We start from the raw sequence: 10,816 nt of genomic DNA, 5'->3' as shown, positions 1-10,816 counted from the left end.
TATTTCTTTGGGTAAGTAAGGGCTGTCTGCAGACGAAAATTGAGAGCAAAATGTAGAAGTACTCCAAAAATAGTTATTTTTGTGAGCCACCAACCAGAAGTATTTTGAAAGACTGAGACTGAATAGATTATTTTTTTATTTTACTTGTGCCTCTGTGTTTTCTTATTTGCTTTACATTTTTCATTTAGCAGCAGTCAAGAGAAACCCCACAAACTCCAAGCCTGGTACAGTCCATCCATGAGCAAGCAGTTCTGGGAAACCAGAACGCAGGGAGGAAGAGCAGGAGCGGGCTGGCGTGGCCTGCAGAGTCTCCATTTTGTAATTTAATGTCAGTCCTGAGCCAGCAGCAGCAGGATCTGACCTCTTCACGGGGAGGATGCCTCAGCTACCGCTTGTTGCAATGGAAAGCCAACTCCAACAATTTTCAAGGGAGCTCAAAGCATCAAGCCTTTGAACTGCCACTGCATTAAAGAAAAGAGAGCACCCTTTAAGACAGTGCAAGGCATGGAAATGTTCTTGGGAGAGGTCTGAGAGTGCAGGAAGGGTGCAGCAGGATAAACCTAAAGCGATTGCCAAGGGGAGGAGAGACTCTGGTTCACTACCTTTCCCTCTGCCCCTCAGTTATTTAGTTACTTACCTAAGCTAAGTAGCTCTTGCCTACCCCTCCTTCAAGCCTTATGCTTTTGTTCCTTAGTCTGATGTGTTTCAAACCAAACCCTTATATTTTTTTCAGTCAAAAAGTTCTTAGAGCTTATTTACAAAGAGGTATTTTTTGTGGTACTGTGGGGCTGGAGGAAGTGGCTGATGCTCTCAAGATGAGCCAGGAGCACCCACGGGGGACATCATGCCTACGCTGCCATGTGTGGCTTCGCTTTTAAGAAAACTACAGGAACCCAAACTCAACAAAACTAGCTGATTGTGTTAAAGTTGTAAGTAAGCGATTAAAATAGTAACTCTACTAAAGAGTGATGTCTGGTGCTGGAATCTGTGCTGCTCTGAGGTTGTGCTCTCCTCCTGCTGTTCACAAACATCCACGATTTCTTCCCAGCTGACAGAAACCTTGGCTCTTATATATGGGACTAAAACTCAGGATCTCTGGCAGTCAGTTTTGTTTCACCGTTCAAATTCTCACCTCTGTGAAATCATTCCAGAAAGATATTTTTATTTATGAAGTTTTATTTATTTGCTATTTCTATGACACGTACCTCAGAGATTCGAGAACCCTCCTTTGTTTTCCTGTGTGTATCCAGCTCGTTCCCAAGAAACGGAGCAGCAACATACTTGTTTGAGAAGGAGGCATGAGGGAAGTGCTGGCTCCCACCGTTCGTCCCCGGTTCAGCAGATGGGAGCTGCACATTTCCATTTGCCTCTGTGGAGCTGTGTAAATAAAACTGTTTCCTATAGAGGTCTTCAAGGCAGCCACTTTCTCCTGTGGAGATGCTGTGATGGGAATGCTTGCTGGCTGTTCTCCTTCGATAGCTTTCTAGTAGCTTCCAGTGAGCCTCTGAAATGCCAAGTGGCTGAAAACCCATCCCATGCCTCTTCCTGTAGGGAATATTGGCCACAGGACAGAATTACCGATCCTTAATTACTGTGTCTGTACAGACAATGATCTGCCTGGAGACATAATCAGATAGAAAAAGACTCCGAAACAAATCTATAGAGTGAGTTATGTATTTATGTGAAGCCCTGGTGATGGTGCGGGCATGCCAGCACAAGTTATTAATGCTACTGTATTTTTATCATGTGAATATGACTGTGTCGTTAGTGAGCATCAGGATTTCTGGACATGGCCTCGCAGCTACACAAACAAGAAGTTATTTCAGCCAGCCGGTTGCATTTGACAGGGAATTTCATACTTGCAATTTGGTGGTGAAAGGAGCTCACTACACTTGAGGAGAAGGAGAAAGAAACAGTTTTCTCTGATTTTTTAGAACAACTGCACTGATTTGGTGTCTGTAATCCCCTGAGGAAGCCATGTCTCAGCTATAAATACCCTCTGAGCTAGTTCAGTGGGTTTATCTGGACTGGGATTAATTTATAGGTGTTGCATGTGACTCTCTCAAGGGGGTATATTTCTTATCCTCTGTGGAGCAGTGATGAGGAAAAATGACCAAGGGAGAGTTTGGGATATCTTTAATGAGCAGCTTCCTCCATCGTTATTCTGTCCTCCTCGGAGAGCCTGCAGCTGTCCCAGAGCTGACAGCCAGGGGACAGAGAGCCCCTTGGGGCAAAGTGTCACCTGGGAGCTGCGGGGAGGGCAGGAGATGAAGTAGCAGCCATGTTCCTTTGTCACTGAATGCATCCAGTTTTATATAATAAATCTTCTTAGTTAAATCCTGATAAAGCTGCCCCTGATTATCCGCAACCCCCATGCCATTGCAAAGCAGAAGGAAGGATCTGGTGATGGTAGATCGGCTTTTAGCTGAAGCCAGGCACCTGCTCAACTTGCTGATATGTCTTCTATGTTGGAAGAGAGCAGGGAAGTGGTGCAAAATGTGCAATCTGGGTGTGTACATATCCGTTCGATTAAAGAAAGTTAGAAATTGCTGTGAGGTTCTGAGAGTACAAGGTAAACTTAACATGGGGTCGGCTCTTGCAGAGTACTCAGAGGAGAGTTGCTGGTGCTAAATGTCCTATCATGTGTTTTTCCCCTCATTTTAAAGGCACTGGGACTGAATCCTAAGGTGCAGCATTATTAGTGCATACACAGGACTGTGTTAAATTTAGCTGTTGAAAAGCCTCAGAAAGGGATCAGTACTGTCACTGTTCTTCTGAAGTCACTGCAGGACCTTGATGGGTGTCTACCAAAAACACAGGATGAGCCAATTTGGACAGTCCATGCAATTGCCAAAAGAAAGATTATCTCCATCCATGAAGCTGTAGGTCCAGGCTTGTTCATGTTTACTGAGAAAGAAAGTAAATCTTTTCCCTCTGTCATAGCTGTATCATGGGAAATGTCAGACAAAAACATGTTTCTGAATGTCTAATTTATTTTTACCAGACACAGAAATGCCATGTTGAGTAGTGGCTGACTCCTCAGAGGATAAGTGGTCAAGTAAGGCTGCCTCATTTGCTTTCTCAAGCACTTCTGAAACACTTGGGCATGTGGTATCAGTGGGAAGCAGCTCTGGAGAAATGCTGTGCTGTTGTAGTTCATTCTCTGTGTACTTGCCCTCTTAAAACCTTATAAATGAATTGAGAACAATAGTTCTTTCCTGAGTGGGTCCCCGTTCACCAGGAGCAGCTGAATCATGGGATAGGGCACATCAGAAGCTAAAGGTTTTATTGCTTTTGGGCAAAAATTGTCAAATATCTTAGAACAGAAAAATACTTTCTAATGACCCTAAACTTGTGGGTGCCTTGTTTAGTAACTTAAATCTCTGTGCTTGAGAATAACTAGCAAGGCTTATATGTAATTTCTGATCAGGTTCTGATCGAGTTCTCCTCTTGTCCCAGCCAGGGAAACTTCTGGACAATTCCCCCTCTAGCAGAAACTCTTGCATTTCAGGGGAGAGGATGGCTGTGGGGAACTCGAGCTTTCCAAGAGGGTGATGACAGGCCCCTTACCTCCAAGTACTGCTAAACACAATCCAGTCTATAAGCAAATGAGGCCACCTAGACTGAGCTCTGTGAGTGTCTGTGGAAGGTTTTGCATCACACTGGGGCAGGAGAAGGGTGTGAGGTACCAAGGACTGAGCCTGGACCAGCTGCAGTGCTGGCTCTGCAAGGATCATCACAAACAGGCAAAGCACGTGAGCAGCAGGAAACTGTCCCAAAAAGAGAGCTCACAGGCTCTACAAGGACAAAAAGTGCCAAAGTAGAAAATAGCAGGGCTGTGGCAGCAAATGATTTCAGGAGCCATTGCTGTTCAGCTTTCTGCCTGCAGCTGCTATGTTTTACAGAGGTCAACTGGAGATTTTATTTTTATTTTTATTTTGTGTGTGTGTGTCATTTGAAAGCTTTGGGGGGTTGTTGGTGTTTTGTCAAGTGTACATCCCAAAATCACATAAAGCATGCTTGATCAACAGTTAAGGTAAAGAACAAAAATAGTATTTTTAGAGTGGTGAGCCCTAAGGAGCAGCACCCTAAGAAACATCTCCTTACAAAGATTGTCTTGCAGCCTATTCTGTTTAATGACTTGAAACAATTTCAGACAGTATGTACATTTTTTATCCTAGTTTACGATCCCCGGATCATGATAATAGGTATGAAATAGTAATCTGATTTTCTTAAAAATCTTATTTCCCCCCATTTTTATTTTTTTTTTTAGCAGTACAAATCTGGGCACAGCTGATAACAAAAATATACTGGGCCTTATCTCTTTAAGGAGCTAGCTGGACACGATGCCATCCATCAGCGGTGATGGGTGGTTCCTCAGGCACAGATGCGCACGTATCGCCGTCTGCGCCTGATGACGACCAGACCCAGCTCTGCTTTCTGTCTGCTCTCCTGCATGGCGCTACGACACAGAGCTACAAGCGAGGGCAGAGCAATGCTCTTGACAAATCCTCTGCAAATGCTTGGGCTGCTCTCCTGTGCAAGTTTTAAACAAAGTCGAGAAACCTGGGCTGGGCTGGCTGCAGGGCCTGAGTGGAGACTGCAAAAGACTGCAAACAGGACCGTGCTCTTACAGCCAGGCCAGGGCTTTGCTGACAGTGGGATTTCCCTTAGAATCACAGAATCATTATGGTTGGAAAAGACCTCCAGGTCATCTGGTCCCCCTCCCGCCAATGTCACCCACTAAGCCATGTCCCCAAGCACCAGGCCCAACCTTTCCTTGAACACCCCCAGGGACGGTGACTCCACCACCTCCCTGGACAACCCGTTCCAATGCCTGACTGCTCTTTCTGAGAAGAAATGTCTCCTCATTTCCAACCTAAACCTCCCCTGCTTTCTTTTGGCTGTTGGGAAGCAGCCCTGAGGGTTGGTATGCCGTGACAGGCCTGACGGGCAGAGGGCACCCACAGCGGCCCAAGGGGCTTAGCCTTGGGCCCTGCTCCTGCTGCAACCTGCTGCCTTCAGGCTCAGTAACTGCTTTGAGGTAAACATCCACCTGTGGTTTTACCAAGCTGGGAGTACTGTGAATGGAAGTTACCAAACAAACGGGGAAATACTTTAAAAATCATCCTCATAATCTTCTGAATTACCGTATTTTCTTTTTTTCCCCTGGTTCATTTAAGCATTTTTTAAACCAGGTTTGTCAGCTCTGATGTGTCACAACTTGTTCCTGTGATTAACGTGCAATATTGAGGTTGTTTTTCAAATAGCATAGTTGCATCCGTAGTTCGCAAACCTTTACCTTTATGCTCGAGCTTCCCAATGGGGTTAATAGCATATCTGTTTCATCTCGTGTCTATCAAAAGTAATTTGATTTAGAAATCTTTTGGAGTTGTGCATAGGCGAGAAGCAGCTCAAAGGAAACCTTCTTCTCAGCTTGGCCTCTAGGTATTTTTGTTCCAACTTCTTGTAAAACCTGAAGTTTTTACTCATGATTACCGAAGCAAAAAATGTATTTTTTTTTATGCCTTGAAAAGCTGGATAAGTCTAAGTAGGGAAACTGAGGCACAGCAGGACTTGAGGTCCACCTGGGAAACCAGACTGAGGGACGGGCTTAAGCCTGGAGCCTGGGCTGGGTTCCCATTTATGCTAATAAATGGGGTTATTCATTCATATTTAACTCAGAAATGTGTGGCAGAGCAGTAGGAACAGGAACTGGTGGGGAACCGAGTGCTGCAAAACCTGGGAAATACTGGAGTTTTGAGTGCCCAAACTCCTGGGAATGATTCCTGTAAGAACTGGGCAGAAGAGAAGGACAGAAGAGCAAGCCTGTTTGTTTAGCTACACAATGTTTGCCTTTATGTCCCTCCATCTTTTCTAAGGGCCGTGACGGCACTTCCTTCCTAGTACATTTGTGTTGCTGCTTGAAAGGGATGTGTCTAAATAGGGGTCAGAGCGACTGCAGGGCAGCTTGCTTGTTTGTTAAACAATATGGGAAGAAAACAGAGGCCATGAAGGATACTTCCCGCCCCCCTGTGCCCCGAGGAACATTCTTTATAAAATTTGGCAGCAGCTCTTTCACCAGAAGTCAGCAAACCACTGCATGGAGTGTCTGGCTCTGGAAAATGTTTTAGCCATTTAGCAAAGAGGAAGAGGAGGCACAGGAAAGAAGCTTAAATAAAATAGTTGCACAAAGACTAAAAAAACAACAACAACAACAACAAAACAAACTTCTAAATCAGTAAACATATGGTGTATAAATGGTAAATACATATATATATCAGTTATCAAGAAATTAAAAGGAAAAGCAGCCTTTGTGCACACTGCATTACAAGCAGGAGCACAGTATGTATCCTGTCCTGTCCCAGGCCATGCTGCCCATCGGCTCAGACCAGCCCTGTCTCTGACAGTGACCATTGCAAACCACTTCAGAACACAGCACAGGAATGCTCCTGAGGCCTCCTGTGAAGAATGTGTTCATAGGTAAGCGCAAGAAATTAGTGGTGGGTGCAGAAAATGAAGCATGAAAAAAGAAGGAGGAACTTCCTTAAACATATTTGTCTCCAAGCTCTGAAAAAAACAATCCTAAAACAAACCACCACCTCTGAAGACTTAAATAGTGAATGACAAGCGTTAATGATGTTCTGAAAATAATTACTGCTGTAGCAGAGCTGACGGCTGACCTTTCCAGAAATCAGCTTATGTTGCCTTTGTTGCTGAGATGAGTTGGTGAAGCTCTGACTGAAGCCCAGTGCTTCTGGGCTCTGCCCCTAGCACTAAATGGGGGTTGGGGTGGTTCTAAGTAAGTCTAAAACTTTAGATGCTTCAAACTCTCCTAGGCCTGCCAGTTGCTCGTGTTTTTCTCAAACAGATGCTAACAGTCTGTTAGCCATGTCTGGCCTGCTGAAATCCCTGAAGCTTTCAGTGGCGGGGCCTCTGAACTGGATCACCACCATGGATGGGCCATCCCTGCCCTCATCTGTCCTGCCTTTTTGGGGAAGGTGCCTGGGGCCCAGCCTCTCTTCTCTCCCTGTCTCAGTAAGTCTGACAATTGAACGTAGTTTGTTAACACTTCTGCCTGACGCAGTTCGTACTTAACACCGTGAGGCATGTGCTCTACCTAGAAGTTGGATGCTATTTTTATATACAACATTTATTCTTGTAGACTGGAAAGGGGAAAAGATCAAATATGATATTTTATTTTTTTTTAATTATATTTTTTTTTAGTCTATGGTTCAGGCACTAATCAAGAAAACTTCTCTACTTTTCTACTTGCTCAAGGTCATTCTTAAAAGGCCTCCAAACACAGTTTGCTGTGTTTGCTGAGGCCTCCAAAGCCAAATCAGGGAGGCTGAAGACCAAGCAGTGTGTAACATCAGTGCTGCTGAGCACTTTGTTACGGCCCTGGAATCCATGAGCAGTTATGCCCCCTTCTAAATGTGGTTTATTTGCACTTTAATTGAATACTTATACAACGCCATCAGAAATATGTGTTTCTATGCTGCATGTAGCATTTGATCCAATGAGGAGCGTGGCACAGAGGTAGGATTTCTCATTTCATTATTTGGCATATGCTCCTCCCAGGTGATAGGTATTGGCCATGTAATGGTATGTAGAGGGAGAGCAGGTGCTGTTTTCCAGACACATTACCTCAATGGACCTCCTTCTCTCTTCAAGAAAGACTAATAAGGCTTTCAAAATTGTTTTTCAATGCATCACAAAGCAATTTTCACTGATATCTGCTGGTGAACAAAATTGTTGGTGGGTTGCAAAATTTCACCATTTTCTTGCTTTTACTTAAGTACTGCTTTTAATTTAGTTCCAGCTTTGTAGGCTTTTTTGTTTTTTTGAAACAATGGTGAGTTCTGACCAGGTGACCTGTGGTTTGTTATGAATAGATATTCCAGACTGCTGTGCCACTTAATGGGATGCTAGAAATGTCAGCAATGTTTAGCCAACTGACTCCTCATCTTCCTTTTAGAAGAGCGCTTCTGCTATTGCTGACACTCTGCACACCATCTTAGTCTGGGCTGTGCTATGAACATGATCTGTTTTTGCTACTAGCTGGCTTATTTAAAAGGTATCAGTTCTCTAAAGTGACATTTAAGTGATTTAACTGAAGCCACATTTTCCTCAAATTCTCATTTCACTTGCTAGTGGTCTTCCACCTTCTCCAGTAATTGAGGCCCAAGCCCCCTCAAACCTTAACCATCTCTGCTATATCATCCTGCATTCATTCTTGCAACAGGCTTATCTCAACAACTTGTGGAGACTGGCTGTCACATCATGGAAAATATTATTTAATTGAGCTCCCTGGAACATGAGGAACATAAGTCAATTGCACTGGCACTTTTAACACTGCTTCTTTATATTTGATTTTTGGAATAGCAATATTCTTTTAATGTGGGGATGGCAGGAAGAATTCTGCTCCGAGGGGACTTCTCCCTTTTTATTATTACAAAATCTTAAGAAATGGGTCAGAAGCAACGATGGTGTTCAGACCCATCACATCACTCTTTTATTACTTGAGCTAATGAAGACGTGTGTCTGGAGAAGGGTATGCACCTACTGATAGGCTTTTTCTTCTCCTTTTAATAACAAAACCAAAGATCGAGCCTATGGAATAATGGATTTAATACCCACTGTTCTAGGGAGATTGTGCTTATTAGTTATGGGTCTTCCTGCTGACTTTCAGCTCCTGATTTTAGCTCCTTTTCCCACACCTACCCTACCTCGTTCACCTCTCCTCTCCCTCGCTGCCAGACTGCAGGAAGGAGAGCGTTATAGAGAGGGACGGACTCCCTCTTTCTAGTTGCTGTGTGCACCATCCCACTAAGCTGAGCCACAGTGGAGAGATTTCTGTTCAGCCCTGAATAAACCAGGGTGGGATGACACCTACTGCCTCCGTAGCTCAGTGTGAGCTGTCGAACAAAGATAATTGGCCTGTAGTGGGTATGAACAAAGCATGCTAGCACAGCTTCCTACCTGGGCTGGGTTTTGAGTAAATGTTAGAAAAGCAAAGACTGTCCCAGTTCTCAGGCAACGTCCCCACCGAATCACACATTTATAGAGGATGGACAAGACCTTCAAGATCATCAAGGCCAACCATCATCCAGATCTACCAAGTCCCATGCCAATCTTCACGTTCTTGACATAGCATGGAGGCATTGTATCTTCTTATTTAAACAAAGAGGCACTTCTGCAAAACATAAGCACACTGCAAGCCACAGCCTCCAATGTAACTTGTACAGAAAGACTTGCTCATTAGCAACTTCTTAAATAATTGGTTTACTTCATGGTGACTTTGTTTTTGACACCATGTTGTTTCCTGCTTGGGAGGGCAGCATTACCTGACACTTGCGGATGGAAACCAGTGGTCTGTAAATCCTGTAATAGTGTCAAATGGTGAGAAGAGGCTCTCTTTTAGGTGTTCATGATGCTTTATGGAAATTAGCACAAGAATGATTCCAGGGTATTAGCCTGTGACGCTTTAAATGACTTATGCTCTTGCTTCTCAGGGAGAAATTGTCCCACAGCCTCAAAGACCTCTTGCTGTGTGGAAAATGTCTTTTCCTTTCCTTCTGCCTCAGATTTTCCATTAAGAAATTTTTATCCCAACTTGTACACCCACTCAGCCAGTCTGAACTCTTCCTCTATGTTTTTATGACCTTCCAGTGCGAGTAGACATTTACTACATCCCTCTTGTCTAGTGGCCAGATTATGTGTATTGAATCTTTCTGTATAAATGTACCCCTTCAATGCCTTAATCTCTTTTGATGGATTTTTTTCTTCTTCTTTGAATCCTTTCCCATCCTTCACTGCTCTTTACAGTCCCTGGCCTCAGCTTGGAAATTCATTTCTTGCAAGCACTCTGGAAGCCTCAGGCAATCAGAAAAATAGAGTAGGGTGGTAGGGAGGGGAGGGGAAATTGTGCAAGCCTGAAGTGTCTGAGATAGTGCTCAATGCAAAAGAAGCACAGATGCAAAACTGCATATTATCATCAATAACAAGAACAGCACTTCATCTCTAGTGCTATGCTAGTCATCATTTTAGACATTGGTTTTATTTATTTATTTGTTTATTCATTTATAGAGAAATGAAATAGCTCTGGACTGACAGATGAGAAATACCCAAAAGTAATTTTTCAGAAATATTTAGTATTTCCTCCTATAATGGATGCAGTCAATGGCTGCATTGACGAGTAATGGTATAACATAAAGGAATTAGCATTTTGTCTTTGCAAATTTAATGCATTGGTCTATTAAACCATTATCCTGATTTCATATGATTGTAGGGCACTTCGCTTCTGGCACTTAGCAGTAAGATCTGTGTATAGCATTTAATTTTCATATGTATTAAGCAGAAGCATCTACCTTTGATTACGTAGCCTGGATTATGGAGTCATGGATTGCATGGGTTGCATACTGACTACCCCCTTGCACAGACTATTGTGGATAGATGTATAGTAGGTCCTGCTCTCTCTAAGATCTTGATGGTACTGTTTTGAATCATTTCTAAGACTCACTTTGGTCCCAGACTGTGTGTGTGTATTAGTGACATTGCCAGTGATTATTTACAGCTTTATAAATATTTAACTGTGGAGTGCAATACTTGAGGAATGACGAGGAATGAATGACAGTGAAAAGATGACTTTTCCCATTTTGTTTTTTTCAGAAAGCAGTGCTGAATATCAAAGTAAGGAAGCACGCAGCAGGCTGGATCCGTGCCACTTGTGGGACTCTGTGTGTGCCATCGGCTGCACCAGCCATCTGCCAGAAGTGAACTGGGACCCAGCCTGTGCTCACCCTGCAGCAAG

Source organism: Anser anser (assembly GCF_964211835.1).
Source record: "Anser anser genome assembly, chromosome: 4".
Lineage (NCBI taxonomy): Eukaryota > Metazoa > Chordata > Aves > Anseriformes > Anatidae > Anser > Anser anser.
Note: the sequence above shows the minus strand (reverse complement) of the source record.